The sequence below is a fragment of the Megascapheus bottae genome, chromosome 12, assembly GCF_031878675.1.
Source record: "Megascapheus bottae isolate mThoBot1 chromosome 12, mThoBot2.hap1, whole genome shotgun sequence".
Classification (NCBI taxonomy): domain Eukaryota; kingdom Metazoa; phylum Chordata; class Mammalia; order Rodentia; family Geomyidae; genus Megascapheus; species Megascapheus bottae.
Window position 1 is genome coordinate 54,316,612 of NC_143520.1, and position 17,499 is coordinate 54,334,110.

At 40.4% G+C, this 17,499-nt stretch overlaps 1 pseudogene; it reads left to right on the forward strand.

The window, feature by feature from the left end:
* Window positions 1-7,097: 7,097 nt before the first annotated feature.
* LOC150056547 (biogenesis of lysosome-related organelles complex 1 subunit 6 pseudogene) lies at window positions 7,098-17,163 on the forward strand (annotated as a pseudogene).
* The last annotated feature ends 336 nt before the right edge of the window (window positions 17,164-17,499 follow it).

The following is a 17,499-nucleotide window of genomic DNA, read 5'->3' on the forward strand; positions in this document are numbered from 1 at the left end:
TATTCTCAGATGACATGATCCTCTACCTGAGTGAGCCAATAAGTTTCACTCCCAAACTCCTAGAATTAATAAACCACTTAGCAAAGTGGAAGGATACAAAATTAACCTGCAAAAGGCAGTAGCCTTCTTATACACCAACAATACACAAACAGAAGACCAAATCAAGAAAATGTCGCATTTGCAATAGCCTCCAAAAGAATAAAATGCTTGGGAATTAACTTAACCAAAGATGTAAAGGAATTATTTAATGAAAACTATAAAAGCCTAATGAAAGAAATTAAAGAGGACACCAGGAAATGGAAAGACATCCCATGCTCATGGATACGGAGAACTAATATGATGAAAATGGCCATACTGCCAAAGTTGATATACAAATTCAATGCAATCCCCATCAAAATCCCAAAGACATTCATTACTGAAATAGAAGATACAATCCAAAGGTTCATATGGAACAAGAAATTACCTAGAATAGCCAAAACAGTTCTAGATAAAAAGAGCAATGCAGGTGGTATTACAATATCAGATTTCAAACTCTACTACAGAGGCATAATAACAAAAACAGCATGGTAGACCAGAAGATCAATGGAACAGAATAGAAGATCCAGAAAGAGAACCACATACCTATAGTGAACTTGTATTTGACAAAGGAGCCAAAGATATGCAGTGGAACAAACACAGCCTATTCAATTATTGATGTTGACAAAACTGGGCAGCTACATGCAGAAAACTAAAAATTGACCCTAGCCTTTCACCATGCATAAGCATTAACTCAAAATGGATCAAAAACCTCAATGTCAGACCAGAAACCTTGAAACTGCTACATGATAGAGTTGGAGAGACACTGAAACTCATAGGCACAGGTAAAAGATTCCTGAATAGAATCCCAGAGATTAAAATGGCAGAAAAGCATATGAGAAAAATATTCATCATCCATGGTCATAAAGGAAATGCAAATAAAAACAACCCTAAGATATCACCTTACCCCAACAAGAATGGCCAAGATTTTGAACTCAATGACAGATGCTGGCCCAGTTGTGGAGAAAAAGGAACCCTACTACACTGCTGGTGGGATTGTAAACTAGTTCAGCCACTCTGGAAAGCAGTGTGGAGTTTTCTTAAAGAACTGAAAATTGACCTTCCCTACGATCCCACCATACCACTCCTGGGCATCTATCCTGAACATCATAACCCAGGATATGATAAGGACACCTGCTCAGCTATGTTTATCTCTGCACTATTCACAATAGCCAAGCAATGGAAACAATCCAGATGCCCTACTGCAGATGAACGGATACAGAAAATGTGATATATATATATATATATATACATACATACACATACACACACAATGGAATTCTACATAGCCAACAGACAAGATAAAATAATGGCATTTGCAGGGAAGTGGATGAATCTAGAGAGAATCATGTTGAGTGAGACAATTCAAGACCAAAGGAACAAAAGGCACATCGTATCCTTAATATGTGGCTTTTAGATCCAAACAGTACAAGAGCAAGGACTCAATCTTTGCATACCCAGTGCTATGGACATTGTACTCTGGTACTAAAAATATAAACACAACTACATAGACATAAAAACTTATGACTGTAGACATAATGTTCTATTACATAATGAATATGTATATATGACATACACACCATCAGCCTAATTTTAATTATGTTCTAAAATCTAAGTGCCAGTAGAGATTCCTTTCTTGAATACTTGTTTGTTAAAAACATCATTTGAAATATGTTGTAAAAATCAATGTTAATAAATTCAATTCTTTACTAAAATAAATAAGTAAAGGTAAAAAATTTAAAAAAGATCAAATAGAAAATAAAATTTTAAGGAGTGTATCTAGAAGCACCCCAAAAAGTTGAATAGGTAGAAGTGAGTTTAGCAAATCTGTCCTACACTAAGATTACCTTAATATACAAAGAAAGTAAAGCTTGGCACCAGTGGTACACACCTATAATCATAGCACGATCAGGAGGCAGAAATAAATCTGAGGATCAAAGTTTGAAGTCAGCCCAGGCAGGAAAATCTGTGAGATTCTTATTAATTAACCATCAAAAATCCAGCGGTGAATCTCTGACTCAAATGGAAAGCACTAGCTTTGTGCAAATACGTTCAGGGACAGTGACCAGGACTTGAGTTCAAGCCCAGGACAGGCTTAAAAATAAATGAATAAAGAATTAAATACATGGAAAGACATTCTATGCTCACAGATTGGAAAATGATTATACTGATGCCAGTTCTCACCCAAACTGTTCTGTAGATTCAACAAAATCCCTGTAAAAGGTCAGCAGGAGTTTTTGTAGAAACTGATAAGCTGATTCTAAACATTATGTGGAAATAAATACAGATGACCAATGGTACCCAAGACAGTCTCAAAAGAAAATGTAGTTGGACAATCTATGATACCTGATCCTGAGACAACATCAAGCCTCTATTTGGAAGACTAGTATTAGTCTAAGGATAGAAGAGATCAAAGTAACAAGAAAGAAAGTCCAGAAATAGACTCATACATGTTATTTTTGATACATGTTATTTTTGATACAGATACAAGTGGATCAAGAAAAGAATAATCCTTTAACCATATGGTGTTGAAACTACTGGCTGGTGAATAGAAAAATAAATTATCCCTGGCTTTTACCTCATACCAACCACAAGGTTTATTTCAAGGTGGGCCATATAGCCTAAAAAAGAGAATTTAAAACTTAAACCATTCTAAAAGGGAAAAAAAAAACAGGATATTTTCACAGACTTGAGATTTACTATAAAAGTCACAAAATTTACCATTATGTTTTAAAAGACAGGCTTCATAAAAAGTAAAACTTGTTTTGCATTGGAAAAATTATTTTAGAAATAGAAGAAAAACTACAGATTTGTCTATGATGCAGTAATTGTAGTACACATATCATATGTCTTATATCTAATGTATACAGCTCAGACCTGGAATGCCTCCCACGTGTGGTCTCCAGACTTGTACTCTTGGGAGATGTGAAATTTTTAAGAGCTGGGGTCTGGTTGGGGGTCTTGAGGGCTTGAGGGCTTGTTGTTGAAGTGAATAGTAGGATCCCAGCTCTTTCCTCCTGTTTGTATTTTGGTGGTAAGGTTTTTTTCTCCACTAAATGTGCTTCCTCCCAAAAGGCCTACAAAATATAAGCTACCCTGGGTTATCTCATATTGTTACAGTATTTTACCTTGTTATCGGATAAATTATATGTATGCTTATTTGGTTATTTGAAATAGGATAGGGAAGGAGGGAAAACACCATGAAGAGTGGGGGCAGGGTGAGGGAAATGGGGACCAAGGCATGAGAAAGGGTATCAATGTTTGTGAAGTAAGGCACTTTATATCTGGTGAATATAATGTTGCCTTTCTATTAATTACAATAAAAATATATGAAAAAATGTGAACTACAATATATTTTTATAAGCGGATATTCCCAGGTATGTGTTAGTAGCAGACAGTTAAATGCCAATCTAATCAGCTAAATGAGAAAAGATACAAATAACTAAAAATCACATACAAAGGCAGCAACCTCATCATCTGGGAAATGTCCTGATGCCACTATATATCTACCAAAAGAACTGAAATTTTAAAAACTGCTCATACCAAGTTTAAATAACAAACCATGTGGCCCACTGCACCTAAAATATTTACCATCTGAGCCATTATGCCAAGTCACCTACCAACATGACTGCTAAGCAGAATTAAAAGCTCACTTGAGGACAGTATCTTGAATTTATAGTGAGGAACAACAGGGTAGGTCCCTGTTCTTTATCTGTAATGTGGCAAAAATGATGCTCATAATGAAGTCACGGTTTGTTGATTTAATTAAATGAGAATATCTGTTATAAAAGAAGTATTTACTCAAGATGGAAACTCTTGGTGCCCTGCTTACACTACCTTCTCCCAGTACTACTACCACCAATGAGATAAAGTGTGGAGATCAGAGTGGAGTTCAAAACAAGTGGAGGCCATTTCCCAAACCGTAGCCTTTCTTGTCCTCAACATCTCCTCTATAAGCCTGAGTTTTTCTGAATCCACAATCCCTAAGAACAACTTTCTAAACCCTCTCTGATTAAGTGGTAGCCTTTGTTAAAGTACCAGCCCCAGCTGAAAAATCATCTTGACTAAATGCTCCATACGGGACAGTTTTATGGATGGCTTTGGACTGACACAAATGTCCCCTCTTTCTCATGCAAAGGAAATGCAATACACTGAGATAAAGAATTGGCTCCGTTCCTGTCTTTCCTACAGGAGAAATATCCTTCCATGTTTAGCCCAGCTTTCCATGTTGCCCAGAGTGTAAAAACAAGTGTGTGCTGCTTTCCAGAATCCTAAACCAGTAGTGTATCAGGAACACATGGAAACAAGGTTCCCTCCATCCTGGTAACTTACTTGAGTTTTGTAGAGACCTACTTTTGATGAATCTCAGGCTTCTGCTGTCCCTAACTGCTTCTGTATAACCAGCCTGAACTCAAAACCCAAAGTCACTTCACCTTAATTGGTGGGTACATACATTGATTCTGTCTCGTCAGACTTCTACATGTAGAAGAAATTGTAGGCCAACATGCAGAGCTGTACACCTGAGTCTGCTCGGTGTTCTGGTCCCTGCTGGGAGGCAGAGCTGTGATCTGGCATCTGTAGGTTCCAGAGCTGACAGTTTGGGAGCCAGATCAAGTGTAAGTATGAGAGAGTTCTCTCTATAGACTCCTCACAGGCCCCTACCATTCATACGAATTCTCCCACCAATTCAGCACAGAGAAAAAAAAAAAACAAGAAAGGGTTTGGGAGGAACGTCTGTTTTATTTCCCGTGAATGAGAATTGTCATTGCCTCTTTAAGACATTTTAGAAATTTTAATCCAATGGCAAAAAAATCATTATTTTCTCAAATTTAATTAATTTAGTAAACTCCTCATGGTTCATTGGATTCAATCCTGTATCTGTGATCTTTCTGGGTCCATTACACTCATGGGATTCGACTTCATCTCTTCTAACTCATAAAAATCTAATCAAAATGGAAATAAAATGCAATTTTGAACTTTCTAATGAAAGCGCTTGTCTTGGCTCCCCAGCTCTCTGGAATTAATGGCCCCTCTCCCACACCCTTTCTGTCAAGAATACTTTAGTTCTGTGCCAATAGGAGGGAAAAGATGATGCCAGCGACAGGAACAGTCTCGATAACCCTGGTCATTTCAGTTCCTGCATTCCACAGGAGAGACAGGAAGAGACAGCACTGCCTAACTGCCCTCAAAGCCACTGACAATGCTGGCTGTTTCTTAGGATTGCATATCCCACAGAGTTTTTGTATTTTTTTAATAAAAGAAAGGAAGTACCATTTCAATTAAGGGAAAAAGGAACCAAATTTTCAGTTGGCCAGGTCTGCACCGCATTCATCTCTGCCTGCTCTTTCCACACATACCCTGACCTCCTGGGCTCACCCTACAGAGGCCTTGCATGCTTACCATGGCACTGGAAGGAAAGAGAAATATCATCGTCTCCACGACCAAATTGGGGCTGTGAGAAGGCATTTCACAGTTTGCCTGTGCTCACATAGCTAGCGGAAATTGGAGCAGGATTGGTCAAAACACAACAGGGCCGATTACATAATGCTGACAGCTTGCTCCTGGCCAGCCTGAACTGAACGCTTTCAAAGAGTAAGGTCAGTTATCAGTCTCAGTGAAAGAAGAGAGGAGCTCCACAGAGTAGCTGACCTGACCTGTTCTAAAGAAAGGGCCATTCCCAACCTCAAAGCCCATTTTGCTTCCCTTTCATCAACCTACATCTGACCCCTAACTAAAGTACAAATGGTCCCTCTTCTCTCAGAACATGCATGAAAGACTGGAATTTTTCAAGTTGAACTTTTATTTAATCTGGGTGCCTCTGAGCACATCCAAACTGCTCTAGTTAAGGAAGAGTCTAGGAGCATATTTGATTTTTCCCATTGATGTTTCCCAACCTAATCTCTGGATCTTAGATCCTGCCTTAGCTCCCAGGTATTGAGAGAGCAAAGATGGTTATTCCAATTGGTCCCAGTATCTCTCAGCCTGTGATGATCTATAAGAATATTCACAAGGATTTCAGCTTTCTGCCTCCTAGATCAACTAGGTTAGGCAAGAGGACTTGATCAAAATAGAAGGAAGAAGCATTAAGCAGTATATAAATCATCATAGTTCTATCTGGAACAGTGTGATATTTAATAATAATTGACAACTTCACGGGATTGAGAAAAGCCTAGGGTATCAATAAAGCATACCTCTGAGTTTGTCTATAATAGAGTTTCCAGAAACAATTTTGTCATGAAGTCTCTAATCTAATGAATAGAGTTATCTGTTGATAGATTCATATATGATAGTGTGTTGGGCAGTAGTGAAAGGTAAAAGGTGAAGCCTAGTTAATGGAAGCAAGGCAACTGGATGCTGCCCATTTCCTTCTTGGCTTCCAGGCCACTATGATATGGAATGATCAACAACCACCATGCTCCCCCCTCCATATTTCTGAATACTCCCAAGGACTATGAAACAATGAGCCAAAATAAGTAACTCTTACCTTTAAATGTTCTCAGGTGTTTGATCACAGAAATATGCAAGTAAAATCCATACTGTGGGTGGAGTCATTGCTGTAGTGTCATTCAAGAACTTTTTTGGAAATGATTTCGGGGAAAGAAACTGAGAGAGTTTGGAGAGGTGATCTATAGAAGCCATAGAATATGTAAGCCTAGTTTAGTAGGTGATTCTGGTAAGAGCTCAGAAGACCGGAATGATGATAGGATTTCAGACAGTGAAGGCCAAGCTTATGGGATTTCAGATGGGAAATGGGACACTATCAGGAATTAGATGAGGGGTCAGTCAGTTATGTTTTGGAACAACAATTTGTCTGTATTTTTTCCTTTCTCTGAAACTTTCAATGAGGATGAGGTTAAAGGTGAGGGGCTAATTAACCTGGCAGCAAACCACACTCCCAGCTGCACCATGGTTATTGCTAAGCTGCTTTGAGGCAAATTTACAGTGATAAATAAGAGCCAAATAAGCAGAGCAGAGAGACTTGATAGACATACTGTCTGGTCAGAAAAAGAGTGTACTGAAATATGAGGGCCAGGAGAGTGAAGCTGTTAAAGATAATAGTGTCATTAAAAAGAAACCAAGCACTTCAGAGTGGGACAATAGGAAAGCCTGGGGAACATCTCGAGAGCAGCTCTGAGAAATTGAACAGACCCCACCCATCACAGGATCCAGGGTGTAAAATCATAAGCTTATTTGGGAGACAATCCCATGAGAAGAGAGCATCTCTGGAGCACCCAGATGGAAAAGGCTTATCTACAATGTTAGCCATCCAGGTACTCAGTAGCCTGCAAAGCCTTTGTCCAACGGAGCCTGGTAACTACTAGATCTGGCAGCATCCCTCCATATTATCCTTATGATGCTAGTCTGTGCATGCTCATGGAAGGTAAGAGTTATGGTTCATGGAGGCTTCCACCCGGATCTCACAGGAAAGCCTAGGAGACCAGATAGTAGGAATAGGGGTAGGGTCACTCCAGGCAGCCCCTGAGATGATAATGCATGAAGCTGTTGGGGTGATACCCATGCTACCCTTAAGACCTTCCCCCAGGATGCTGTAGGTTCTAGTAGCATGGAAATTCAGGTGAGGAAAGCAACAATCAGTAAATATACCCAGAACATGTCAGAGGCCGTATAGGTGGTAACTGACAAAGCTATGGGAGTAGGTGTTGCCCAAGCCCATTGGATAGTTCATCACAATACCACATACCCCAGATACTTGACATCAAGCTACAGGGTTGAAAGTTTTCCCTGAAGGGTTTCAAGGTTGCTTTGGTTCCATTCCTCTTGTCTATACTCCATTCCTGCCCACTGGAATTGGAATACTATACTTACTCGGTGCCATTGTACCTTGAAAGTACATACTTGTTGGTCAGTTCATTAGTTATTGGGTGGATTCCGGGGCTTGGACTCAGGACCTGGGTGCTATCCTTGAGCTTTGGGGTTTTTTTTGCTTGAGATTAGCACTCTACTATTTGAGCCACAGCTCCACTTCAAGCATTTTTTTTGGTGGTTAGAGATAAGAGTCTCCCAGATTTTCCTGCCCAGGTTGGCTTCAAACCAGTCCTCAGATCTCATCCTCCTGAAGAGCTATGAGCCACCAGTACCCAGAAGTTTTTCCATTAAATACAGATTCATATTTAAGGATTTTCATAAAATCTCAGAAAAGATTTGTGTCTTGAGTTTTTGAACCATAATCAAACTGTTAAGGCCATAGAGACTCTTAAAGTTGAGCAGAGTGATTTTGCATTAAGTGATGGACTGAAGCTTTTTTTTTCAAGCTTTTTAGAAGCCAGGGCCTGAATATTATGGTTTAAAATGATGTATTTGGATATCATGTTGACAAGGGGTAGATTTACAATGATTAATAATAATTTTAAACCTCATTAGATGAATACATGTCTAGGAAAATAATAAAACACATCTCTGAAGATCCCTGTGATGTTAAAAGAAAAATAGATTCTGAGGGCTCTGACCTAATAAATTAATTACTCCCTTGGTGGATTCATACTATGATAGCCTGGAGATGGCCAAGGCAAGATGGTGACAAGGGCACCTTCTCTTACAATCCAGTGCAGTTTTGCTTTTTTTTCTTTTTTTTATATTTTTTATTATAGTTAATAGAAGGGTTACATTATATTCACCAGATACAAGGTGCATTACTTCACATACATTGACACCCTTTCTCATGTCTTGGTCCCCATTTCCCTTCCTCCACCCCAGCCCCTCATCTTGTTTTCCTCCCTTCCCTATATGACTTCAAATAACCAAATATGCATATATATACAATATATCAGATAATAAGGAGAAATACTGTAACAATATGAGATAACCAAGGGACAGCAAAGGAGATGAGAGATAACATAGTTCATTAAGGACAACAATTACTCATTATGTGGCTTTTGTTTCTATATCCTGGAGGTCCTTTCATTTAGGGTCATTCTATATGGCCTTATGTATCTAGATTTTGTTCTACTGGGCTCTGCTAGGAGAGTCCAAGCTTTCTACTGATTAGGACAAATGAGGGAAACCATTGAGCCTATATTCCTTTGAGTCTGGCTTACTTCACTTAATATGATTTTTTTCTATGTCTTTCCATTTCCTTACAAATGAGGCAATAACATTCTTTCTGACTGCAGCGTAGAATTCCATTGTGTATGAATACCACACCTTGTTGATCCACTCATCAACTGAAGAGCATCTGGGTTGGTTTCACATCTTTGCTATGGTAAATAGTGCTGCAATGAACATAGTTGTGCTAGTGGATTTAGTATGCCCTAGTTTCTGGATGATTGGGTAAATGCCAAGTAGTGGGATTGCTGGGTCATAGGAGAGCTCTATGCTTAGTCTTTTGAGGAACTGCCATACTGCTTTCCATAGTGGTAGAACTAGTTTGCACTCCCACCAGCAGTGTAGTAATGATCCCTCCTGGCCACATCACCTGCAGCATCTGTTGTTATTAGATTTCATGATCCTGGCCATTCTAACTGGAGTGAGGTGGAATCTTAGAGTTGCTTTGATTTGCATTTCTTTTATGACCAGAAATGTTGAGCATTTCTTCATGTGTCTATAGGCCATTTTTGTTTCTTCTTCAGAGAAGATTCTCTTTAAGTCTTTGGCCTATCTTTTAATGGGGTGGTTGTTTTTTTCATATATTTTTATTGCAATTAATAGAAGGATTACATGATATTTGCCAGATAGATGGTGCATTAATTCCCATACATTGATACCCTTTCACATGTCTTGGTCCCCATTTCCCTCCCCCCTACCCCCACCCCTCAGCTTGTTTTCCCCCCTTCCCTATCCAATTTCAAATAACCAAATACAAATATATCTGATATATCAGGTAACAAAGTGAGATACTGTAACAATATGAGATAACCAAGGGACAGCAAAAGAAATGAGAGATACATAATACCTTAAGAACAACAATCATTCATTATATGGCTTATGTTTCTGTATCCTAGAGATCCGTTCATGGTGGTTGTTTCTTTGGAGATTTGTTTTGCAGTGATTCAATTTTTTGAGCTGTTGATATATTTTAGATATGAGGCCTTTGTCTGTTGTATGGTTGATGAAGATCTTCTCCCACTCTGTAGGCTTTCTAGTTAATTTACTAGCTATGTCCTTTGTCATACAAAAGCTCTGCAGTTTAATGCAGTCCCACTTATCCAGCCTTTCTCTGATTTGTTGTGATTCTTGGTCCTTATTAAGAAAGTTTCAACTTGTGCCAAGGAGACCTAGTGTATCTCCTATTCTTTCCTGTAAAGTTTTCAGTGTATTTGCTTTTACCTCGAGGTCTTTGATCCATTTGGAGTTAAACCTGGTGACAAAGAAGGATCCAACTTTAGTTTTCTGCAGGTGCTTAACCAGTTCTGCCAGCACCACTTGTTGAAGAGGCTGTCTTTCTTCCATTCTATTTTTTTTGGCTTCCTTATTAAAGATTAGGTGGCCATAGTTCTGTGGGTTAATATCTGAGTCCTCAGTTCTATTCCATTGGTCTTCAGGCCTGTTTTTGTGCCAGTGCCAATCTGTTTTGGTCACTATAGCTCTGTAATAGAGTCTAAAGTTTGGTATTGAAATTCCTCCTGTACTGTTCTTTCTGCTAAGAATTGTTTTTGCTATACAGTGTCTTTTATTATTCCATATGAAATTTTGGATTGCCTCTTCTATTTCTTTAAAGAATGCCATTGGGATATTGATGGGTATTGCATTGAATTTGTAGATAGCCCTTGGCAAGATTGCCATTTTCACAATGTTAATTCTTCCGATCCTAGAGCATGGGAGGTTTTTCCATTTCCTCAATTCTGCTTTAATTTCCTTTTTCAGGGTTTTAAAGTTTTCATCAAAAAGGTCCTTTACATTCTTAGTTAATTCCTAGGTATTTGATTTTCTTTGAGGCTATTGCAAAAGGAGTTGCTTTCCTGATTTTTGCCTCATTCCTCTCATTGTTAGCATAGAGAAAGGCAGTTAGTTGATTTTTGAGGGTTAATTTTATACCTTGCTGGGAAGTTTTTCTTATTCAGACCTGGAGTTGGAACTCAGGGCCTGGGCACTGACCCTACACTTTTTTTGCTTTAGGCTATTACATTACCATTTGAGCCATTGCTTAGTACAGCCATAGCCATAGTTCCAACTTTTTGGAAGTTAATTGGAGATAAGAGTCTCATATACTTTCCTGCGCAGGCTTGCTTCAAACCATGATACTCAGATTTTAGCCTCTTGAGTAGCTAGGATGACAGGCATGAACCTGACCTATGGAGATGTTTAAAATTTCTGTCTTTAAGCAATAGAGAATGATCTTATGTAGGACAGTTACACCATCTAGCTTGCAGGGAAAGACTTGTGTGAAAGAAGATTTGGCCATTGTCCAGAAAAACGTTTGAGAGAAGATGGATGAGAGATAGTCTAACCAACAGGGGTACAGGAAGTAGAAGAGAAAAGAAGATGTAGCTTACATTTCAAAGTCAAGCTATGGAAGACTTGCTACCTCACTGATGCTTTTTTTCATATATTTTTTATTGTAATTAATAGAAGGGTACATTATATTTGCCAGATAGAAGGTACATTAATTCACGTACATTGATACCCTTTCTCATGTCTTGGTCCCCATTTCCCTCCCCCCCTCTACACATGACCACCCGCCATTGTCAAGATGAATGAGAGGTTATTTGTAAACCTTCCTGTAACTGAAGAATCTGAAACTCCAGTGGCTACAGGTATACTAGTATAGCCTACACAGTCACTGCCCCTCATTGCTGCACACGGGAAGAAAGAGGCTAAGTTCCAATTGCCTGCACATCTTTCAAATATCTAGATCTCAAGTCTCCCATACCCTTACCAGGTCTCATTCAGGTACTACTCACTGACAGATGTGGAAGTTCCACATAGTCTGATTTTTGCATCTGAGTTGGGTACGTTCTATGCTCTGAATGTGATTATTAAAAATCTAGATTTGCAAGCTAGACACTGTTGCATCATGCCTGAAATCCTATCTACTCAGGAGGCTGAGGTCTGAGGACTGCAACAGGAAGCCAGCCCATGAAGGAAAATCTGTGAAACGCTTACCTTCAATTAACCACCAAAAAACTAAGCTATGGTTCAAAATGATAGAGCACTTAGCCTTATACATAAAAGCTCAGGGACAGTGTCCATGCACTGCGTTCAAGCCCCATGACTGACAGAAGGAAAAAGAACTTACATTACTAGGGAAGAGTAAATGAAGAGATGCCACTCACATCTGCTCAGTTTACTATTGAAAGCAGAGAATAATAAGTGTTAGTGAGAATGTGGACAGACTAGAATCCTTATACACCGTTGAATGAAATGTAGAATGATGGAGCCACTTTGGAAAACAGTGCAGGGTGTCCTCACAAATTAGCCAATGATCCAGAAATCCCACTTCTAGTAAATGCTCAAAGAATTGATCACAAAATCTCAAAGGAAAACAACACAGTAGCCCATCAGTAGGTGAACAGATGAATAAAATGTTGTATAGACCTCATTCCACTTTAGGAAGGAAGGAAATTCTGATACATTCTATCACAGGAATGAGCCTTAAGATTACAATGCTGAATTAAATAAGGCAGTCACAAAAGAACAAAGAGTGTAGTGGTTCTGCTAATATGAGGCCTCTAGAGTAGTCTAAGTTTTGGAGACCGAAAACTAAATGATGTTTTGGGGAATGTGGAATTAGAGTTTAAAAAATACCAAGTTTCAATTGGGTAAAATGGAAAGAATTCAGGAGATGGATGATGTTGCTGGAGTTTGAGCTCAAGGCTTCATACTTGCTAGGAATCTACTCTACGACTAAGAGCCACTGTTGCAACGTTTTATGCTGGTCACTTTGAAATAGGGTTTTAGTTTTTGTCTGGGCAAGCCTCAACTGTGATCCTCCTGTTTATATTTCATACCATAGCTGCATATGGTGCTGTCCGCTTATCATTGCTGGGTTTATCTGACAAAGCTATCATAGCTAGCATTATCTATGGAATCTGATAAACTTTCTTCCCTGGACTGGCTGAAACTATGATCCTGCCAGTCTTGGTCTCCTAAGAAGCTAGGGTTACATGTAGAAGCCAATAGCACTTGTTTCAATCATAATATTTTTTATTGTCGAGATAATGTATAGTGGGGTTATAGTTACATTCGCCAGATAATAGGTACATTACTTCTCACACATTGATAACCCTTCTCATGTTTTGTCCCCATTTCCCTCCCCTCATTCCTTCACAATTATCTTGTTTTCTCCCCTTCCCTTTCCTATTTCAGATAAACAAATAAACGTATATACAATATGCCAAGTAACAAAGCCAGATACTATAACAATATGAGATTAACCAAAGGGCAGCAAAGTAGAAGAGAAATAGCATAGTACATTAATATTTTTATAATAAAAATATCTTTAAATCCAGACCTTTCACTTCCAACTGGTGCAATGTTGGGAAGCTAACTTCCTCTGTCTAAGCATTCAGGCCACTCACTCTAGAGTGGAGGTGCATTTCTGTTGGCACTATTAAGATTTCATGATGATGATTCACATAAACTTCCCTACATGTTGCCTAACTCAGTTGAGGCATTTAGGAAGTAGGCACAGTCACCTGTTTCCTGTGCATCGTTGGTGCAGGGTATTTATCAAGGTTACAACTGGAAGGAGGGATCCCAGCCCCATCCTTAAGGGCCTTGCCTAGAATTCTGAATAACTAAGGTATAAGTTCAACACCCAAAAAGCAAGCTGAGAACTGTCTGATTCAGACTCCCAGACAAGATTCTTGAGCTCAAAGGGGAGCATGGCTTGGTAGAAGCAGCCATCCAAACACTGCCAAAGCTTCACATAGTTGATTTTCCAGTCACTTTAAATCCGACCACAGTGTTTTTCCCACTAGACTTTGCTTAGAGTATATCGGGACACCAGCACTCAGCTGCAGTCACCCCCCTTAACCAGATCAGAAGCTGGGAGACTGACACTGTGTACAAACCATGATCCATTAAAATATAATATAGGAAGTTCATCCGCCCTATGGCCACATAGCAACTGGCTGTCGTTGACTCTCATGACTCTGGTTGGCTTCTCTGACCTCAGATAAATTCAGCTTCATGGGCCTGACTGACGCTTGAGGTCAGGGATCTCACATAGTCTTAGAGCCAAGCTTGCTGGCCCTAGGGGAAAGCTGCCTTTTCAGTGTCTCACCTTCAACATGTAGAAATCAGCCTCAGGTAGGTTCCAATGACCATGGCTAAGGGCAACTGGCATGTAATTAGAGATATACTGTCATTGCCTCAAAGAACCCCTTCTGGGTGGGATGGTTGTGACTGACCACTGTGGTCTTGATAGTGTTGTACAGTGAAAAAACTGAGAAGCCACATTTTGAGAGGTCAAATTGGGAGTCTTTATTAGAAGGCCAATGCTCCCAGTAACACTCTTATCACAAAGACCTGCAAGCCCACAGCTACATTAACGAAGCCATGAGAGCAGAAGCAGAAAGAAAGAGCAGAGAAACAATATCAGTAAGCCAGATCAACCCCAATGGAAAGCTGAAGTGATACACCATGGTGACTGGAGAAGAGCCAGGAGACATGAGACAGAAGAGATGACACATCACTTGAGGGATGGCATGATGGCATCTGAGCTGGTGTAGACTTGCATAGGATCAGGTCAGGGAGCAGGGACACAGGGACTATCAGAGTTCACAACCCAAGACTTGCAGGTCCAATAACCTGTTATCCATGTCCTCATCCCTGCCTCTAGGAATTCAGGCCTACCCATCACCTGGGAGTTGGGACTTCTAAGCCTCCACCATGAAGACAAGATGACACCAAATACCTATTATCCACCATGTTAGATCCAGCATCCCTACTTCAGTAGAAAATATCATAGGCCAAGCACATTACAGGGTCATAGGTGGCATCAATCCATTTTTCTCCGATGCTCATGGCATGCCCTTTACAGGTGATAAAGCTGAGACTCAGAAAGGTAGATAAAGATGGTGCCAAGGCCCCAGCAGCAGCTGTGCCATCTACAAACAGTTCCTTCACAATAAGTCATTCGATGTGTCAACTTGGCTAAGGAATGCCCAGATTCTTGGTGGAAGAGTCTAAATGAGAGAGTAAAACAAAACACCCTCTATAATGTGGGTGGTTCTCATCCAGTCACTGAAGGCTAGAACAAAAAGCTGAACCTTCTGTGAAACAGAGAATTCTTCAAGCTAGAATACTGACTGTGTAGATTCTGGAATTGTCATTCTCCAGAATTACTTGACACAATTTGAGGAGAGGGGGGGAGGAGGGAGGGGGGGAGGTGGGAGGGGGGGAGGTGGGAGGGGGGGAGGAGGGGGGGAAGAGGGAGGGAGGGAGAGAGAGAGAGAGAGAGAGAGAGAGAGAGAGAGAGAGAGAGAGAGAGAGAGAGAGAGAGAGAGAGAGAGAGAGAGAGAGAGAGAGAGAGAGAGAGAGAGAGAGAGAGAGAGAGAGAGAGAGAGAGAGAGAGAGAGAGAGTCTGTGTTGTTTCTATTCCTCTGGAGATGGGAAGGGCTGAGAAGATGGTACTGCTGGAAACAGTGCCCAGGCACCACACTTCACTTGAGGACCACTTGGAAAGGAGAGGCAAATGAGCACACCATCCTCCCCACATCACCCTAGGAAACTATGTATCTGAGGACTCCTCACCCCCACAGATAAGCAAGCCCGGCCAAGCAACTGGGCTCAGTGCTGGGAAATCATCAATGCAGTGTTATTATGGAGAGCTCCTAAGTGATTTTTAGTATAATTAAGATGGATGGCTCTAATAAGCCTGCAGGGCCCAATTCCGAGCCACATGAGCAGGCATTTACAGGGAGTTTTTGTGCACTTTGCTTCCATGAGCACCAGAGCCTATCAAAGGAATTCATGGAAGGTGAGTTTTCAAACCAATGGCCCTAGACCAAAGCCAGTGGAGTGCTTAGATCAAAGCCCCAAAGGGACTCTATAGGTCCACCTCTCAGACTCTTAAATGTGGTACTTTAATCACCTCACAGGCAGGACCTGTCACCTGGATTGTCACCCTGTCACCCTGTCAAGATAGGACAGGTTGGAAAAGAAGAAACTGCACTCCTAAGCGGCTCTGGAACCTGTCCCAGTCAAAGGAAGCATCTAAGATCAAGCCCACTTTGTTCGGTGCCCAGGCCTCTTCTCTCCTGTAGCGTAAGCCACCCCATCTGTCATTGGAGGCTGATATGACCTCTGTGCTAAGGATTTGGTCAGCCCTTTTTCACTGCAATTATATTAACTATGCCATCCACCAGCATGAATGCCAAGGTCACTATGTACTAAGCAGTGTTCTTTGCATGAACCATTTTAAATAATTCTCACTTTAACCCTGTCATTATTGCTACAGAGTAAGTAGTAGCTAGGGGCTATGGCTCAGAGTCCCTCAGGCTCTGGATCATTTCTCATAACTGCTGCCCCAAACTGATTTCTAGCTACCAGGAAATTATTTCTTATAAAAATGAACAATTTAAGTGATAAATTATACCGCACCACTTCCAGGTGTGACTGTGGCTTCTCTCTGCATAGTTGCTGGAGGCACCGGATGGCTCACAGGACTGTGCTTTCCCGCTACCCAGCGTGAGGAGACAGGAGTGTCTCTAGGCCCCTAGATGGGGACCAGATAGGGCCAACCAGCAACGCAGAGACTGGCGAGCCGACTCTGGGATTAAGTGATGCTTCTCCAGATGCAGTATTAGTAGAGGACTTGATTGTAGAAGACAAAGCTGTAGAACAGCTGGCAGAAGGATTGCTTTCCCACTACTTGCCAGATCTGCAGAGCTCCAAGCAGGCCCTGCAGGAAGTCACACAAAACCAAGCTGTGTTACTAGATACACTGAAACAAGAGATTTCAAAATTTGAAGAATTAATATCCATGTTGGATATTAATGCTTTGTTCAATGAAGCAAAGCACTACCATACAAAATTGGTGAATATAAGAGAAGAGATGCTGATGCTTCATGAGAAGACATCCAGGTTTAAAAAAAAAAAAAGAGCATTTAAACTGCAGCAGAAGAGAGGGAGCGGCAACCGGAGAAGGAAAAGCAGTTACCGGCCAAGCCAGCTCGAAGGACATGAAAAGTTGTGTCTGTGTGCATTTTCTTTCCTTGTCCCATAGTCTCTGGATTTAAGAGGAAGTATAGAATAAGGTTCAAGAACTTTGCAGTGGGTGTTTTGAAGTCCTTTCTCTGTGCTCCAGGTCTTTTTTTCAGTCATTCAAGAAACCCTTTTTTCCTAAGTAGTAGACACAATATCACCTGTTTCTGATATTTATATGTATTTTTCAACTTTTGATTAATTTAATAATTCATTTTTTTTCATCTTGAAATTATTTATAAAGTAGAAAAATGCTTTGGTTAAGAGTCTAGACTCAGCCAAGTGTTGATGGCTCATACCTGTAATCCTAGCTTCTCA